At 33.4% G+C, this 17,910-nt stretch overlaps 1 pseudogene; it reads left to right on the top strand.

Moving 5' to 3' along the window:
* Window positions 1–3,065: 3,065 nt before the first annotated feature.
* Window positions 3,066–17,910, top strand: part of LOC149565380 (RNA-dependent RNA polymerase 2-like) — a 37,379-nt pseudogene continuing 22,534 nt past the window's right edge.

Here is a 17,910-nt window from a genome sequence, read left to right as displayed (position 1 = left end):
AATAATATTCATTCAAAACATTTAAAAAACAAAAAAAAATTATCCTTATCGTTTACCCATTCTGAAATTTGCTACCCAAATGGAGGTCAACACATAAGCCAAAAAAAATGCAATGTAAAAAGAGCTCTCGAGTTTTTTTTGTTTAAATCTATGTTAAAGGTTTCAGGTATCCAATTTCATACTGGATACCCGATTATTAATTGGGTTCCTGAAAAGGCTTGGTCCTAACTTTTTAGCTTTGGTATCAAGATGGGTGGAAAAAAGTTAGAGCAGATTTTGAAATGCTTTTAGATGTTTTTGAACTCCACTTTTTTCACATCGCCACTTTTTGGCACACCATGATCCTGCACATACTTGTTTCCTTAGGTTCAATTTTTTTTCTAATTATACGTTTATGTTTTAAAGTAGTGTAATATTAGATAAAGTTTAGAAAAAGTATTGAAATTTAGTAAAGTTTAGACATTATTAGAAAAAATAGATTAATTGTAAAACATTATTTATAGAAAATAGTAGAAAATTATATAGAAAATATTAGAAAATATTAGAACACTTAGAAACTTTTTAAACTTTACAAAATAGTAGAAATTTTTTATTAAATATAGAAAATTAGTTAGATATAATATTAGATAATTTAAATATTTTTAAATTTTATTTTTATTAGAAATCATTAGAAATTGTTATAAAGGTAAAAGTTTAGAAACTATTGTTTAAAATGTTTGATAAAAATCAAAACAATTAGAAGATTGTACAAGAGTTTTTCTAGTATAAGTAAAACTTTACCACTGAAGCAAATGAAATTGGTAACTAAAACCATTAGATTGAACTAAATTAGACTCTACCTCTTACCATAAACCCAATTAAATTCTAATTGAAACCTTAACATTGAACCTTATAAACTATGGGCAGAAGCAGAACTTAACATTGAATGTGATTAAACCACAACATTAAACCTAATCAAACTCTAACTAAAGCTCTCACATTGACCCAATTATACTCTAACTCCTATATTGAACCTTAAATCCAAATATGTTGACCTAAACCCTAAATGTTTAACCCTCTGTCTCTCTCTAACTCTTAAACCCCATCTCTCTAAATCCTAAACCTCTATCTAACCCCATAATCTGTAAACTTGTTTCTCTCTAACTTACATAAATTCATTTGTCTTAACCCTAACCTCATCTCACTCTCCAACTCCTAATCCCCATCTCTCTAAACCCTAAACCTCTCTCTAACCCCATAATTTGTAAACTTGTTTCTCTCTCGCTTTCTCTCTAACATTACATAACTTCATCTCTCTAACTCCTAAACCCCATCTCTCTAAACCCTAAACCTCTATCTAAACCCATAATTTGTGAACTTGTTTCTCTCTCACTCTCTCTCTAACATTTCATAACTTCATCTCTCTAACTCCTATACCCCATCTCTCTAAACCCTAAACCTCTCTCTAACCCCATAATCTGTAAACTTATTTCTCTCTCTCTCTCTCTAACATTACATAACTTCATCTCTCTAACTCCTAAACCCTATCTCTCTAAACCCTAAACCTCTCTCTAACCCCATAATCCATAAACTTGTTTCTCTCTCACACACACTCTCTCTAAAATTACATAACTTCATCTCTCCCAACCCTAAACCTCATCTCTCTCTAGATCTCTACCTTTTAACCCTCTATCTCTCTCTAAATCCTAAAAAACCCAAAAATTGCTCTCTAACCCCATAATCCCTAAACTTGTAAACTTCTCTCTCTCTCTCTCTCACACACACACACACACACACACACACACACACACACACACACACACAACTTCATCTCTCCCAACCCTAACCTCCTCTCTCTCTCTAGATATCAAACTATTAACCCTCTATCTCTTTCTAACTCCTAAACCCCATCTCTCTAAACCCTAAACTGCTCTCTAACCCCATAATCCCTAAATCTATCTCTCTCTAACTTACATAACTTCATCTCTCTAAACCCTAACCCACTCTCTAACTCCTAAACCGCAGCTCTCTAAACCCTAAACTGCTCTCTAACTCCTAAAGCCCATCTCTAACCCCATAATCCCTAAACCTCTCTCTAACTTACATAACTTCATCTCTTTAAACCCTAAACCCCATCTCTTTAAACCCTAAACCACTCTCTAACTCTTAAATCCCATCTCTCTAAACCCTAAACTGCTCTCTAACCCCATAATCCCTAAACTTGTTATCTAAATTTGATTTGTACCTATTACTGAAAGCAAAATATAGTGTAGTTAAAATTTCTTTATATGTTGTACAATAGGTTTGTTTAGCAAGATTCATTTAGTATGTTTTGATTTAATTAGTTTATATAATAATGTGTGTATATATGTATATATATGCATCTGCAGATCTCTGTTATCAGCTATCTTGTGTTGTTTGTTTATATATTTCATCATTATTTCATCTGGAGGTAGTGATTCTAGAGAGGCTAGTGTACATGGTCATCCTCATAGTGGTTCATCACATAGATCCACTACTAGTACCCAAGATAAGTAGACATTATTCATTGAGACTATTCAACGCTTGCAGAGCACACTTGATGCTATTGATCAGAGCTTACATGCTTCACCTAACCTATAGCATATGGATAAGGTGACTACAATTAGAGATGAGTTAATCAGTATGATGCACACTATCAAGGGTTTTAACCCTTATGATAGTGTCAATTTGGACACATTTTATAGCGCTCTATCCCATAGTGTCAGTGGTTGTTTGAGGTGGAGGGATATAGATGAGATGGTGTCACTGGAGAGTGTGAAGAGCATGTTCCCATATTATCGGCCTTTCAAAAAGGTCAGAGGGTACTGTCCTATGAGGTGTACTGATCCATTGGTGGCACCTTTCATTTATCCTCATTGGTTGGCTACACATCACATGTGGCCCCAAAAGGATGAGTTCCCCTTATATTTCTACAAATAATTGTTTGTATAATTTCATCTACATTGAGATGTTGATTACACTGATATCCCACAGCATGCTGAGCAGGGTCACGATAGGTTCTTAGATAAATTCAAACACCCAGATGCTACTGCACCCATTAATAAATGGGTATTGATTGGTCCAATCCTTTTGGTGATGCCAAAACATTTGGAGTAGTTGCAACTAGAGATAGAGTGATAGATGATACATGTACATATGTGTATGAGAGGATTGCCACTATTGCTACCCGAGTACATGAGATGTCTTTTGATCGAGTGCACAGATACATGACATGCTCACAATTTGCATCTACAAGTGGTCACAGTGCTACATCATCTTTGGATGATGATATGTATCATGAGGTTGACATTCCATCTCCAATAGATGTCTCTATGGAGTCTTCAGTAGACTATTTGAGGGCTATTGGTACATGTTTGTCTATTGAGCTATTCAGTTATTGACTAGACAACCACTTAGTGTGGTGTCATCACATGTGAGTGGTATCATTAGAGGTACATCAGAGGCATAGGGTGGTCAGGGGAAAGAGGACATACATGTTGTAGCTACAACTCCACCACAAACTACAGTTGAGGAAAATGAAACCCACCCTACCAAGGTAGGTTCTTACCCACCACGAAATTCATTGTTCACAGATATGCTCATGGATCCTACACTTGACATCATAGATATGACCTTTAGTGATATAGACCTGAGTGAGATAGGTAGACATATATTTTCGATGATGATGGCATATGGGGACTTGCAAACACCTACGTATCCTGTGCAGTAGGAGACATAGATAAAAATTTACAAAAATGTCTATTTAATTGTCTATAGATATTCTATTTATTTTTAAATATAATATTAAATTCAATTTAGTAAATTATAACTTGTGACACATTTGTTTCTTCTATTGCATACAGACTACATCTGTAGCTCCTGAGGGTGGAGATGGAGAGATAACTATTGATCCTAGTCATCCTGAGTCATAGGTAAATTTAATTGTATGTATGTTATTATTTATTGAATTTATACACATGGCCATGATACATTTGTTCTTATATTGGACACAAGGTTCGAGATCTCGGGTCAGTTGATCACATCGTGGAGCATGACATGATCATGTTTGATATTCATATATGTCATATACATGAGTTTGGCTAGTATATTTTAGATGTTTGATATTGATTTACGATGATATCATTTAGATTTATAGCTATGGGACATTTTACATTTATAGCACACTCATATTTGACATATTTCATATTTCCATTTACATTTATAGTAGATATATATGCTATTTTCATGAGTTATGTGACCATTTACATTTATAGTTGATATATATGATATTTTCATGAGTTATGTGACCATGTTTATAGGTAGTTGATATATTTGATATTTACATTCATAGAATAATTTCTATGTAAATGTGGAAACATGTTTTTGAAATTTCTATACGTTATTTTTTAGATAATTGCTAATGCGTAAGAAATTTACATGTTCTATAAATTAATGAAAATATGTCTTACATAATTTTCCAAGTTTGTTGCAAAAGCACATAGAAAATGTAAATGTAAATAGAAATAATTACATTATTTTTATTTAGACACTTAAAGTAGTGTAAAAACAAAAACATGTATAAATATTGAAAAAACACTTAAAGCAATGTAAACAATTTTTTTTTATGTATAAATAAATTTGAAATATTTTTATGAATAGTGAAACCTATCTATCAATCAGAAAGTTGCTGATACATATGGTCAATATCCTCTCTATCTTTAATAATCTCCAACAACTTTTCATACTCAATATCTAACCTTCACTTTGGTTTGCTACGTCCTCTTTTTGGCACAATGTCAAACTGAATCTTTGTGGCTAAAACCAAATGGTTGTAATGCAAAAAAAATTGGTCAAGCATGTATTCAACAAATTGAACACCATTGTGGTCAATTTTCTTTTGCTGATAATAGGTGCCTACAAAATAAGATTTTTACTTCATTGAGTATTCTTAATAATATAGAAAAGAAATAATTTTTTACAATTAATCTCCCACTCTCTAATTACTTGTATAGATCTCATAAGGGGATAATATATACCTTCTATAACAACTGAAGTAGTTGGATATGATTGGTTGCCATTATCTGTATAGGGTTCAATCAACTTAATTTTCGCTTGTGTGCGTCTAAGTAAATAATAATCTACACCTTCCAAATTTTGAGGATCCACATACACAACAAAGATGTCACCTACAAATGTACAAAAATAATGGAACCTATAAATAAATAAATATGAAGACAATTAAATATAAAAATGAAACATGTTTTTAGAAACTCACCTAGAACAATTAAATTAGAAACATGTTCATATTCAACTGAATACATAGGATTATTAATGTACATGTCCATTCAGAGACATACCCATTCACAATATTCTCGCATTGACCCATTGCATTATTTTGAATGTAGACATCACTAGTACATTTCCCCATATATTTCAACCTAAATTTTTGACCAAAGGCCATATTGGCCTATGAGTTCTTTTTTTTGGTTTTTTCCTAATTTGGTCAAAATTTTGACCAAATTGGCTTCAATAGCAAAAAAGAAAAAAAGTGGCATCTTATTTTCTTTTTTGGTCGGAGGAGTTCGTTGGATGTGCTTTATGTGCATAGGAGCCATTTGAGGTAAGAAGTAGCATTTTCCATCGATTAATCCCCTTATATGTTTGTTTAAGTTTGCATTTTGAGTTGCCATTGGAGATTTGGTGTCCACATTTGAAAGGAATTTATATTTATATGAAATTTCTCATATGGTTTGTAGTTTGAGTTACCATTGCAGACGTTTGACAGGTTTGAGCTGCTTCCTTCATTGTTCAATCGAAAGACTTGCTTGGGATTAAAACTTTGGAACTTTCGAGTGATAACACTAAGTGGTAGAAATCTGCAACTTTTCTTATCGCATAATTTATTTGGCAAGGATTTCATCAAATCAATAAGTAATTTGTTTTGTAAAACATGTACAAAGGAGGAACTTGGGGGATATTTACAAGAAATGTAGCCAAGGCTAAAAAGAAATATTCTTAGCATTGCCAAAAACAAAGGTATCTTTTACTCCTTGCTTTCAATTTTTCACTCTTTTTCGATGGTGATGGTGAACTCAAGTAGGTAGAAATAGCTTTTCTTGTGTCCTTGCACATGGCTGCAACATGACAAAAGTCTAGTAACTTATAAATCTCTATGTGTTTAAATCACCTTGGAACCTTTTCATTAAAATCTCATTTTCAAGCTGACATTAAAATGCAATAGGATTATGGTCCACTACAATAAAATCCTTTAGACTAAAATCAAGAAAAGTTTTTGAAAAATCCTTTACAAACATATCATGAGCAGATCTCCTAGAAGAATCCATGAGAATCTATTTTTTTATATGAAGGTTTACATCAAGCTTGTCTAGGATCAAGTCTCCACAACTTCTTTGGAAATCAGTGAAAATTATGATATTGTAATCCTTATCCAATCGATCCAAAAACTCATGGAGACCTAGCCTTTGTAACACATGCAAAGGCACATCCTTTCCCACATCCTTTCCTCATAACATTCTTCTAGGTTGCAATCTTTTCAATAAACCAACACCTAAGTTGTAGATTTCTCATCATTTTCCTCTTTTTTCTTTGATTTGTGAAGTCTAAGGGAATCTTTGCACTACTAATCTGATAATCTGTTCATTAAAAGAACAAAAAAAACATTTACAAAATTGGGGTTGACTGAATTGGAATATGGAAATTAGTATGTATACCCTTACATCTCTACTTCTAGTGGGTTGTGAAAAGATCATTTACAATTATGGAGAGGGGACATAGTTCTGTATTGAAAATATAAACATTTTATGAAGGAGACCAACAACTTAGATACATCACACGCTTTAAAGATTCTTCACAATTTGATTGTTGTTTCTTCTTCTTTGCTAACCCTTTTAGTCATCACTTTAAAATGTAGTTTAGAGTCTTCACATTCAACAAAATTTTATTTTCTGTGGGTTCATTTGAAATCATTCAATTTTGTGAGTACATAAAAAAATCTATCAACATTTATAGAAATTTTTAATGCTATTCTATTTTGAACACATGCCTAATGAACTATTTGTGAAGATAACAAGTAAAAATATTTCATTTATCTACCTTGTAGTGAGGATCGAATAAAATTTAGCTACCAAAGAATTGGAATTCATCATTGAGAGTCTCGGTGGAGGTATTTCTTTCACTTTCTTTTATTTGTCGAATTTCCAAATTTTGTTTCTAGTAGTTCCCAGTATCACGATCTTCTCTTGCATAATCCTTTATTCATTCTAATTATAGAAATGTTTGTGGCAAACATGCTAACATAATATTGGGAAAAGTAAAATTTCATTCAAACAATATTTTAGAAAATATGTAGAATTTCAATGCAAGTTTTATGGATTGAACTGTATATATATTTATAACCCATATGTTTAAACTAATTCCCAATGAAATATCATTTAAATGAGAAAATAATGATTACTAAATAGTGAGGTTCATATCCAAAATTCTATACTCATTATTTCCTCATTCTAATGATGTTTATTAGATATAATTCAAAGCATAGATTAAAAATATATTTAATGATATGATTGATCATCTGAGAAAGTAGGAAAAAGTCATTTTAATTGGAACCATAGTTTAAGAATATAAGAAAATGATATGTGTCTTATACTAAAAGAGTCCAAGTTGTGCCTTTTCGATGCCCTAAAAAAATTGAATGCCTTTTCAAGAATAATATTTTGTTAGCACTTGGTATTAAGAGCCATAAGAAAATATACTCTTATCATACTAACTGCAAATATACTTAATCATTGTCCATGGTATCTTCTAGTAATGATGTCTCATTATATTAGCGAAAACAAACTAACACTTAATAAGATTTTGTTAGCACTTGTTATTAAGAGCCATAAGAAAATATACTCTTATCATATTGACTGCAAATATACTTAATCACTATCCATGGTATCTTATAGTAATGACGTCTCATTATATGAGCGAAAACAAACTGACACTTAGTAAGGAAACTCTTTTTATTATAAATATTGTAGAGGAAAATATACTATTCATGTTTATGAATATCATATTGCAAAGAAAAATAAAACAACCATTAGTTAAAATGCAGCATCAACATCATTTGATTAATTATCATAGACTTGAAGATGGTTTCGTTTCTATTGGCGATTTTGTAAACTTTTCTAAATTCATACTTAACAATGAGAATCACAATTTCTTGTTGACAGAATTAGCATTCTGTATGGAAAAATGTATTAACCTATATTTGATCCTAGCTTGGTTTCTAGTGCACTTGACCAGTTTGTGCCAATACATGTCATTTTGGTTCATAGCAAAAAATGTGTCCACATTGATGTTTTGGTTGTTCCTCCGCTACAGATTGTTCTTCCTTAGATTCTTAGCTTCCTAAAATAGTGTAAAGTACCTTTCCTTAATTTTTTTACATAAAGTAATATAAAATATCTATATTTATAAAAACACATAAATTATTATATAATTCTATAAACTTCGACATCACACAAGAAGTTTCATTCTCCATAGCTAGAATCTACTAGAGAATAATATTTTTTAGCATGGGAATTTTTAGTGTGATAGAGGCTTTTCATAATGTTTTGTTCACATTTCCAGATGAGAAAAATCAGTGTGCTTATGAATCGAGTGTGAGGTGAATAAGAGCTTTTCTTGTATTTCCCCAAGTAAAAAGAGAATTGAATGCTTCCAAGAAAGTTTTATATTCCCTCTGTCACATCTTCTCTAAATTTAAGTTTACCTTGTTTCATATATTCTCCTACCTCCACAACAAATTCCTCCATACGATGGAGATACTGAAGCACAAGAAAGCCTTGCATTTTCCCACATTTTGCTACCAAGTTAAATAGATTTCTCACTCCATAACATTCCTTCCAATCTTGCATTTATTTTTGTACATGGTATTAGTACAACCATTCGTAAGTATGTGATGTTTAAGTCAATCCCATTAGCACTCTCCATAGACTAGAACAACTCCAAAGATCAGAGAAATGAATTTTTCTTACTTGGTTATATTGAGAAATTATTCAACACAAGGGAATCTTGGCATTCATATTGATGTGGTTGAGAATGGCCTCTAGCATTTTCCCTCCCACATTTTCAATGTAAATGTCTATTCCTCTTGGAAAGTACCTATTCACCACTCACAAAGTCATTCTAGGAAAACTTGTTGATTCTCAGCCAACTCTAAGGTATAGAATAGGATTATGGTGTGGACCAAAAAAATGGCAATAACATAATAATAAAGGAAACCTTATATCTTCCCTGATTTCACACAATAAAAACATGCAAACAAAATGACACTTACCTCTAAAACTGTACCATATTTACTGTTAAAATAATGAGTAATGATATCTTGGTGACAATGAGACCTAGATAATGAATCACTACAAGCCATCTACTTGTTAGATCCCATTGATCAACATAAATGTTCAAAATGTTATTCGATCTGTTGTCATTTCTTAAGGATATTTTGAAATTATAAATAGACTTAATAATAATCGTGCAAAGTGGAACAAGAATTGGAAAGGAACATAATCAAATATTTCTAGACATCAAATTAAAGTAGAAAGAAAAAAATATTAAGTAAATATAGATGACTATAGAATAATGGAAGCTGGAACCTACTCTAGATACTGATCTGAAACTACACTGATCTATGTACTACTATAGAATAATGGAAGATAGAACTAAACTTATGCATCCTCAAATTGAATAAAAAAAATAAATGTAGTACAAGAACAAAATCATGTACATGAACTAGGTGATAATGTGGAGATTGTAGAAGTGGCATGTACTTTGCTTTATAGCAGAGTTTCCCATTTTTGGCAAGGTTAGCATATTAGCTATATTTTGATTGCTTATTAGATATCTTTACTAGATATTTTAGGATCAATATTATTGTAAAATAATTGGATTTTTTTTCAAGTTTCATTTAACTAGTAAACAAAGTTATTACATTTTATCTTTTGTGTTTGTATTACACTTTGATGATGTAGGTTAAGGTCAATGGTAGTAATGCAACCCCTATTTACAAGTTCTTAAAATCAATCAAAGGTGAATTTTTTGGTGATATAAAATAGAACTTCACTAAGTTTTTGGTTGAAAACGATGGAAATGTAGTTGATAGATATGCACCCACAACATCTCTGTTGAAGATTAAGGTACTTGAAAATTATATTTTGTTATTTGTCAATTTGTTCTATAAAAATTGCACTTACAATCTTTTCAAACTGGTTTTATTTGTTTGATGACACATCTTATAGGAATAATGGCTAATATATGTAACCTTATGTTTGCAGGAAGCTAGAAAAGGTGGGAGTGTACTAACTCTAGACTTATTTGTTGATCACTTCTTCATCAACCTATAGTCACTATATTATAGGTTCTCAATTCTTTTCCTTGTTTTGAAAATGAAATATTTTATTTAAGATTCCTTATAAGTTTAAGATAGACCAACATATTCTAGAAGTCAACTTCCCCCTATTTTACTTGCCTTTGAAAACTAGTCTTCAAGTCCCTGTATCATTTTTGGTTGGATAGTATGTGTATCACTTAGTTTAGTAGTGTAAATTGAATACTAGCTATTAAGAAAAGTATTAACCATAATAAACAAAACTAACACTTAAGATAGGACCAAAGAAGACAAACTTGAGGAAAGTAGACCAAAGATGGTAAACTCCTCAAGTGCTTCTCATGATGACGAAGCTATGTCCCTGATGAGAGGGAATGTATGCTCATGTTGTGCTCAGGCTCCAAATAGATGGGTGATAATCAAATATGGGTGTGGATGAGGGTTTCAACAATGGAGGTATGGAAGGATTTCAGCATTATGATGGTATTTTGGTAGTTTTTAATCTCCCAAAATAGAATTATAACTTTGCATGAAAGGTGGATGATTTTGTGAAGGGAGGAGGTTCAATTTATAGGCCAAGGGTTGGAGAAATGGAGGGCCAAGATGTCAAGATGATGAAATGATGAGGGATAGTCAGGATGCACTCAAAAGGGAGCACATGGATTGTGCTTGTTTAGCACCAATGGGGAGGTGACACTTGTCAAAGGGTGATTGGATAAAAGTAAGGCAAGGTGGATGGTCAACAAAGGAGGCTCAAGAGATAAGGGATCCATAAATGCCTTGTAAGAGTCATTAAGGGAGATGTAAGAGGTGTAAGAGTCATAAATGTTGGAGGGTGAGGGTGAGGATGAGATTGTTGACTTTGGTTTGGGTTAGCAAGTCTTAACCCATGGTTAAAGTTGTCACATGTTTAGGTGGGAGATTATGATTAACTTAGAAGGGGGGTTAGGGGGTAAGTGATTTAGCTTTGATGGGATGGGTTAGTTAGGAGGCTAAGTGAGGTTAGTATATGTGAATGGGTTGGATTAGGGGTTAGGATAGGGTTTAGGGAGGCTCTTAGGATTTTAGATATTTTATTAAATGATTTATTTAATAAAATGGGGTGTATGGAATTAAATTGAATAGATTTGATGATTTAATCAATTTAATAGGGGAAGAGGGATTTAATTGATAAATTGATTTTGGGTGATCATTTGATTTTATCAATTGGACTATAGTTAATTAAATAAATAAATTAACTAGGGGATGATGATTAATTAATTAAATAGTAAATATTTAATCAATAATGTCCTAGGAGATGACTAAATATGATTACCTATTGATGTAATCAGATTTAGGTGTCTACATTATGTAGTAGTGAGTAGATATTTGATGTGTATATGAATAAGAGTAAAATAATAGTAAATAAGTTATTTTTTTGTATAATTTTTGTCTTTGTGTTAACAAATCAAATAGGGGATGACACAACTAGATTAGGGAAAAGGTGCTTTATGATGGATTCTGAATTGGATACGGAAGTTATAGCCATAGGAGGACTTGTGAATTTGTTTTAGGTACCTTCAAGTTCAAACATCTAAAATTGGAATAGTTAATCTATGAAACAACTAAAACTCAATCTCCATTTTCTCCTTGAAGTGTGAAACACCATTAGATCTATTGGAAATTTGATTGGAAAGCTCATTGTTGAAGATCAAAGAGGGAGATTGTTGTAAAAGAATGTTTTCAATCATTTTTTTGTCATTGATGTCAAACTTGCTATTTGTAGGAATGACATTTTCTTATAAGATCCAAGTACTATCACTTCGTTGATTGATGAAGAGGATTTGATCAACAAGATGTAATAAGAATACCTAAAGGAAAGGTTGAGTTATGATGTTTTAATGAAGTGCAAGGATCAGTTAAGACAATAGTTAAATGATGTATTGATAACATACTCAAAGATATAGAGGTTGGTCACACTTAGAAACATTAGAGGAAGAAGTTGTAACAAGGTTGATTGCAAAGCTTAAACTAAGATAGCAAGTTAGTTGAAGCCGAGAAAATTCTCACTTGGAGCTGAGTAATAGGAAATTCTAGTAAGTGTCAAGTGAAGATTAGGTGCCAAGGATCAAAAAATTCTCAAGGGGTGTCAAACATCAAGAAAAATTTAGTTGATGCCGAGTAACATAGTATGTGCCAAGCTGCTGCATTCTTTCAAATGACGAAGATTCACCAAATCTGAGATGACATAGTGGTTGCATTGAATTTTTTGAACGAGTTGGAAGATGAGGATGATGAGTTGGTGGCGCAGAATCCTATATAAACCATTTTTGGGCAAATTCTAAAGGATTATTCAAGAAGTTTCTAGAGGAAATAAAATATGGGTTAGATGCAATGAATCCTACCTAATCCACATGAATTGAAATTAAAAAATGGAAGAATCGAATGAGAAAAGGAACTCCAAGACTTCTATTTAAGGAGTCATAGACCAAGAAGCAAAGAGTTTCTTATACTATTGCTGTTGAAGAGCCAAATCTGCGAAGTGGCTAGAAGGGTGTCAAGGAGGTGACATCTAGGAGAAGGAAGAGCACTGAGGCTCTGCTTCTATAAGTGGTCATGAAGAGATGATTGCACTAGTACATTGAGTATGGAGACTCAAGCAGACAAAGCTTGAAAGGAGGATAAGCTATCAAAGTTGCAGAGATTGAAGGCCAGGCAAGGGTATGAGCTGAAAAGTGATATGAGATCTACAAGATAAGTTGTATGTTGTAGTCAGATCAAGATTTTCTAATACTCTCTAGCAATTGTATTAGATCTGAAAATCCTATGGACTTAGGTTGGCCTAACAACCATTTGTAAATCCTTTAACAGGGTGAGATTCCAAGTGAATGTTCTAAAGTCCTTTAATGAGGCCCACTTCTAACAAGGTGGTTAAATCCTCTAAAAAGGTCACATTTGACAGTGTGTTGTAAGCCTTTAACAAGATAGGCCTTTCATAGGGCATCACTTTAGAAGAGTGAGAATTGAGTAGCATGTTACTGGTGGTTTTTCCCAAAATTGGTTTTACACATAAATCATTGTGTTATGTGTTGATTTCTTATGTGTTATGCTTGCATGTTGATTTATAGTAACTTGCTGATTAGATAAGTTAAAGCTTGGATGAATGAATAGTTGAATGGGCTCACTATACTTAGTGAAAAGTTTGAATAGGACATTTGGACCTTGAATAACTGATTCACCCCCCCCCTCGTTATTCTAAAGCATTCCTAACAATTGGTATCAGAGCCATCTACTGATTTAGTTTCAAGGTACTAGAAGTAGCAAGATCAAGATGTCTAAGAGAGAAGTTCCCAAGCTCAACAAAGACAACTTTGTTGCATGGCAGAGTCTGATGAAATTGCACCTTGGATCAATAGGTGACTATGCACAAACCTCAATTAGAATAGAACATGTAACTCCAGCAGGACCTCTTACTGTAGATGATTTGAATAAAAAGGAGCACAATCAAGCAATGCTGGAAATTGCCTCTATACTTAACTATGCTGAATATGATGACATCAAAGATTGTGACACTGCATTCAAGATGTGGAAAGCCTTATCAGGTATCTATGGAGGAGATCAGAATGTTCAGAGAGCAAAAAGAGAAAGCCTAAGAGGAAAGCTTGATGACATGAAAATGGAGGAAGGTGAAAATGCTGCTAAATATGTTGCAAGAATGAAAGAAGTAGTAAGTGCAATAAGAAGTCTAGGTGGTCAACTAGAATAAGAAACTACTATCAACAAATACTTAAGAACTCTGCTCCCTATCTATGCTATTAGAGTTTCAGCCATCCAAGAGCTAAGGTGTGTACAAGGAAACACACTAACCTTTGAAGGAATAGTGGGAAGACTCACTGCATTTGAGCTATCCAATTTTGATAACTATAGACCTGAGAATCTTGAATCTGCTTTCAAGGCCAAGATGACAATAAACAACACTAAGGAGGAAACATCAAGCAAAAAGAGAAGAAAGGGAAAACATGCATCTAGTGATAGCAACACAGATGAGGAAGATGTGGAATAGTTAGAAGCACTATTGGCTAGGAGATTCCATAGAGGCAAAGGTAAATTCAAAGGTAAGCTCCCTATCATATGTTTCAATTCAATGAAGTAGGTCATATTGCTGCCAAGTGTACACAGAAGAAGAACTACAAAGAAGGAAGAAAGTAAAAGAATAAGAGAGAAGAAGATAGCAAAGACTACAAGGAGAAAGGCAAGAGATGTTACATTGTTGAAGAAGACTCTGATGAGAATGATGATGAAGTAGTCTATGTAGCCATGAAGGATGAATCAGACAAAGATGAAGATGAAGCAACAAAATTGGTTAACTATGTGAACAAGAATGACAAGTGGATCATAGATAGTGGGTGCTCACATCACATGACATGAGATAAAAGTAAGTTCATTACCTTTACTCAATATGATGGAAATAGTGTTAGATTTGGTAATGATGCCCCATGTCAAATCAAAGGAAAATGCTCTATTAAGCTCATAGAGAAATTTTTATGTGATAATGCATACTATGTGAAATGTCCCTTTTTCTGATTTTATATGATATTTCAAGCCTCTAATCAGATTTTCAAAATCAAACAACCAATATTACAAAGAACTTCAGAACTTCACATATTACTAATAAATCTGAAAATGAACATTTTTACAAAAATTTCAGCAGCATAACGGCCTAAAAAATGACATTTCTAGATTTGTATAGCATTTACACAACAACTCACAAATGTAGGACAAAAACTATGCTCATCGGGCTCCCAAAATTAACACAAAAATGCCCGAAAACACCACAAAAACACTAATAATCTATCTCAGAAGTTTAACCATGTCCCAATATGTATATTCAGCTCTATTTTAACATCTTAAATTCTGAAATACAACAGCAACCCAAACTGATATGAAATACTCAACCGAAAACACCAAACTCTTACAAAAAATAGACCCGAAACTCACAAATTTGCACTGTTCAGCACAAGGGAAAACTCTGCATGAGCTTGCACATGGAATGGCTTCAAACTCCCATATTTAGCCTTCCTAGAAACCTACAAACTCCCATCCTTGGGTCTCCTTCTCCATAGGTTTGGCAGCCTCTGAAGAACAACAAAGCAATAAGTAAAAATCAAGTTCTAGAATGAGCCCAAAGTGCCTCCAAACCCCTTAAAAGAGGGCATAACCCTAACTCACATCCAAGAGGGGTTAATAAAATATAATTTAATAATAATTTTTATTTATTAGTCCATTGGTTTCCAAAGATTAGCACTTTTTGCTGAAACTTCACCTTTTCAGAGCCTGCCTGCCTTAGCAAAGTTTATTATTTTTAATTATTTGAAAAGGGGACATGACAAGTCCTCCCCTCCAAAATATTTCTTGTCCTCAAGCAATGAAGGTTGGAATTCTCAAGAATATGTGCTCCTTCCCAAGTTGCATCCTCTAGTGGTAATCCTTTCCATTTGACCAAATGCTCTATGATGCTCCTATTTCTCAATCTTTTTTCTCTTTTATCCAAAATCTCTTCTGGTATCAAAACTAATTTCCCTTCATCATCAAGAGGTGGTAATTTTGTAGATACTATGGTTTGCTGGCCTAGAACCTTCTTCAGGCAAGATACATGGAAAATATTATGTATTTTGTTGTTTGGTGGGAGCTCCAATTCATAAGCTACCTCTCCTACCTTCTTGATGATCTTATAAGGCCCATAGAACCTTGGCTTGAGTTTCTCTTCCCCACTCCTCTTCAAGGTGCTTTGCTTATATGGCTGCAACCTAATAAATATGAAATCTCCCACCTGAAAAGATCTTTCAATCCTTTTCCTATCAGCATATAACTTTTGTTGGTTATGTGCATGTTGTAGATTATCCTTGAGGGACCTTATTATGTCTTGGCTTTGCTTGACGAAATCACTTGCTGCAGGTACTCTACTATCAAAAAGTATTAGATCAAAAAAGGAAAGGGCATCATAACCATAAAGAGCACAAAAAGGAGGCATACCAATAGACATGTGATGAGATTTATTGTAACAATACTCCCCTAGATGTAACCATTTCACCCAAGCATGTTGTTTATTTGAAACATAGTTCTTGAAATATCCCTCTATCCATTTATTAACTATCTCTGTTTGTCTATTTGTTTGAGGGTGATAGCTAGTACTGGGAGTGAGTTTAGTTCCTACCAAATGAAAGAGCTCCTTCCAAAAAGAGCTAAGGAATCTACTGTCCTGGTCACTAACAATGTTTCTAGGCAAGCCATGTAATCTAAAAATTTCCTTGAAGAACAATTCGGCCACTTGTGATGCCTTGAAATCAGATGTAATAGGAAAGAAATGTACATACTTAGTTAGTCTATCTACCACCACATATATGCAATCCTTACCTTGAACCTTGGGCAACCCAGTGATGAAGTTCATGGAGATACTTTTCCATTTTTGTTCAGGAGTAGGAAGTGGCTGCAACAACCCTGCAGGAAAATTTTTCTCACTCTTGCTTTGTTGGCATACCATACATTCCTTAATGTGTTTAAGGACATCCTCCTTCATACCCTTCCATGAAAACTGCTCTCAAATTTTCCTGTACGTCTTGAAGTATCCCTGATGACTAGCCAAAGGTGTGTCATGAAAGGCCCTCAATATCCTCTCCTTAGTTTTTGATCCTGACACTAAGAAGATCCTGTTCTTGTAATAAATCAATTCATCAACAACTTTGTATCTATTATCATCCACTAACTTATCTAAAATCTTGGTGGCAAAGGAATCTTTAGCATACTCTAAAATTATGGAGACTTTCCAATCAGTAGAGATAGATGTTAAGGAACACAAAGTGGGCTTTCTTGAGAGAGCATCAACAATCACATTATTCTTTCCTTTTATGTATTCAATATCAAAATCATAAGATTGCAATTTTCTTACCCATTTTTGTTGACGATCATTCAAATCCCTCTGGTTCAAGAAGAACCTGAGGCTATTATGGTCCATCTTAATTACAATGAATCTCCCACATACCAAATATTGTCTAAACTTATGAAGTGCATGCATGATTGCCAATATTTCTTTATCATAGATGGAGTAACCTTTCTCTGATTGATTTAATTTTCTACTCTTGAATGCTATTGGATGTCCCCTTTGAGTTAGTACAGCCCCTATACCTTCTCCAGAAGCATCACATTCAACAACAAAAGGTAAAGAGAAATCTAGAATTGCAAGCATAGGGCATGAACTCATTACCTCCTTAAGCTTATCAAATGTTTTTTGTGCCTCTTCTATCCAAAAAAAAGCTCCTTTCTTTGTCAAATTAGTCAAGGGGGCATAAAACTGAGAAAATCCCTTGGCAAATCTCCTATAGTAACTACACAACCCGAAGAAACCTCTCAACTGTGTAAGATTAGTGGGTGGAGGCCAATCCAAAATTGCCTAGATTTTTTGTTGATCAACCTGTACTCCTTTAGAACTTATAATATGTCCCAAATATAGGATCTCTGACTCACATTTAGATAGCTTAGCATAG

Source organism: Cupressus sempervirens, chromosome 3, assembly GCF_028749045.1.
Source record: "Cupressus sempervirens isolate cs-2001-9-10 chromosome 3, ASM2874904v1, whole genome shotgun sequence".
NCBI classification, from domain to species: domain Eukaryota; kingdom Viridiplantae; phylum Streptophyta; class Pinopsida; order Cupressales; family Cupressaceae; genus Cupressus; species Cupressus sempervirens.
This window is presented reverse-complemented; position numbering and strand designations above follow the sequence as displayed.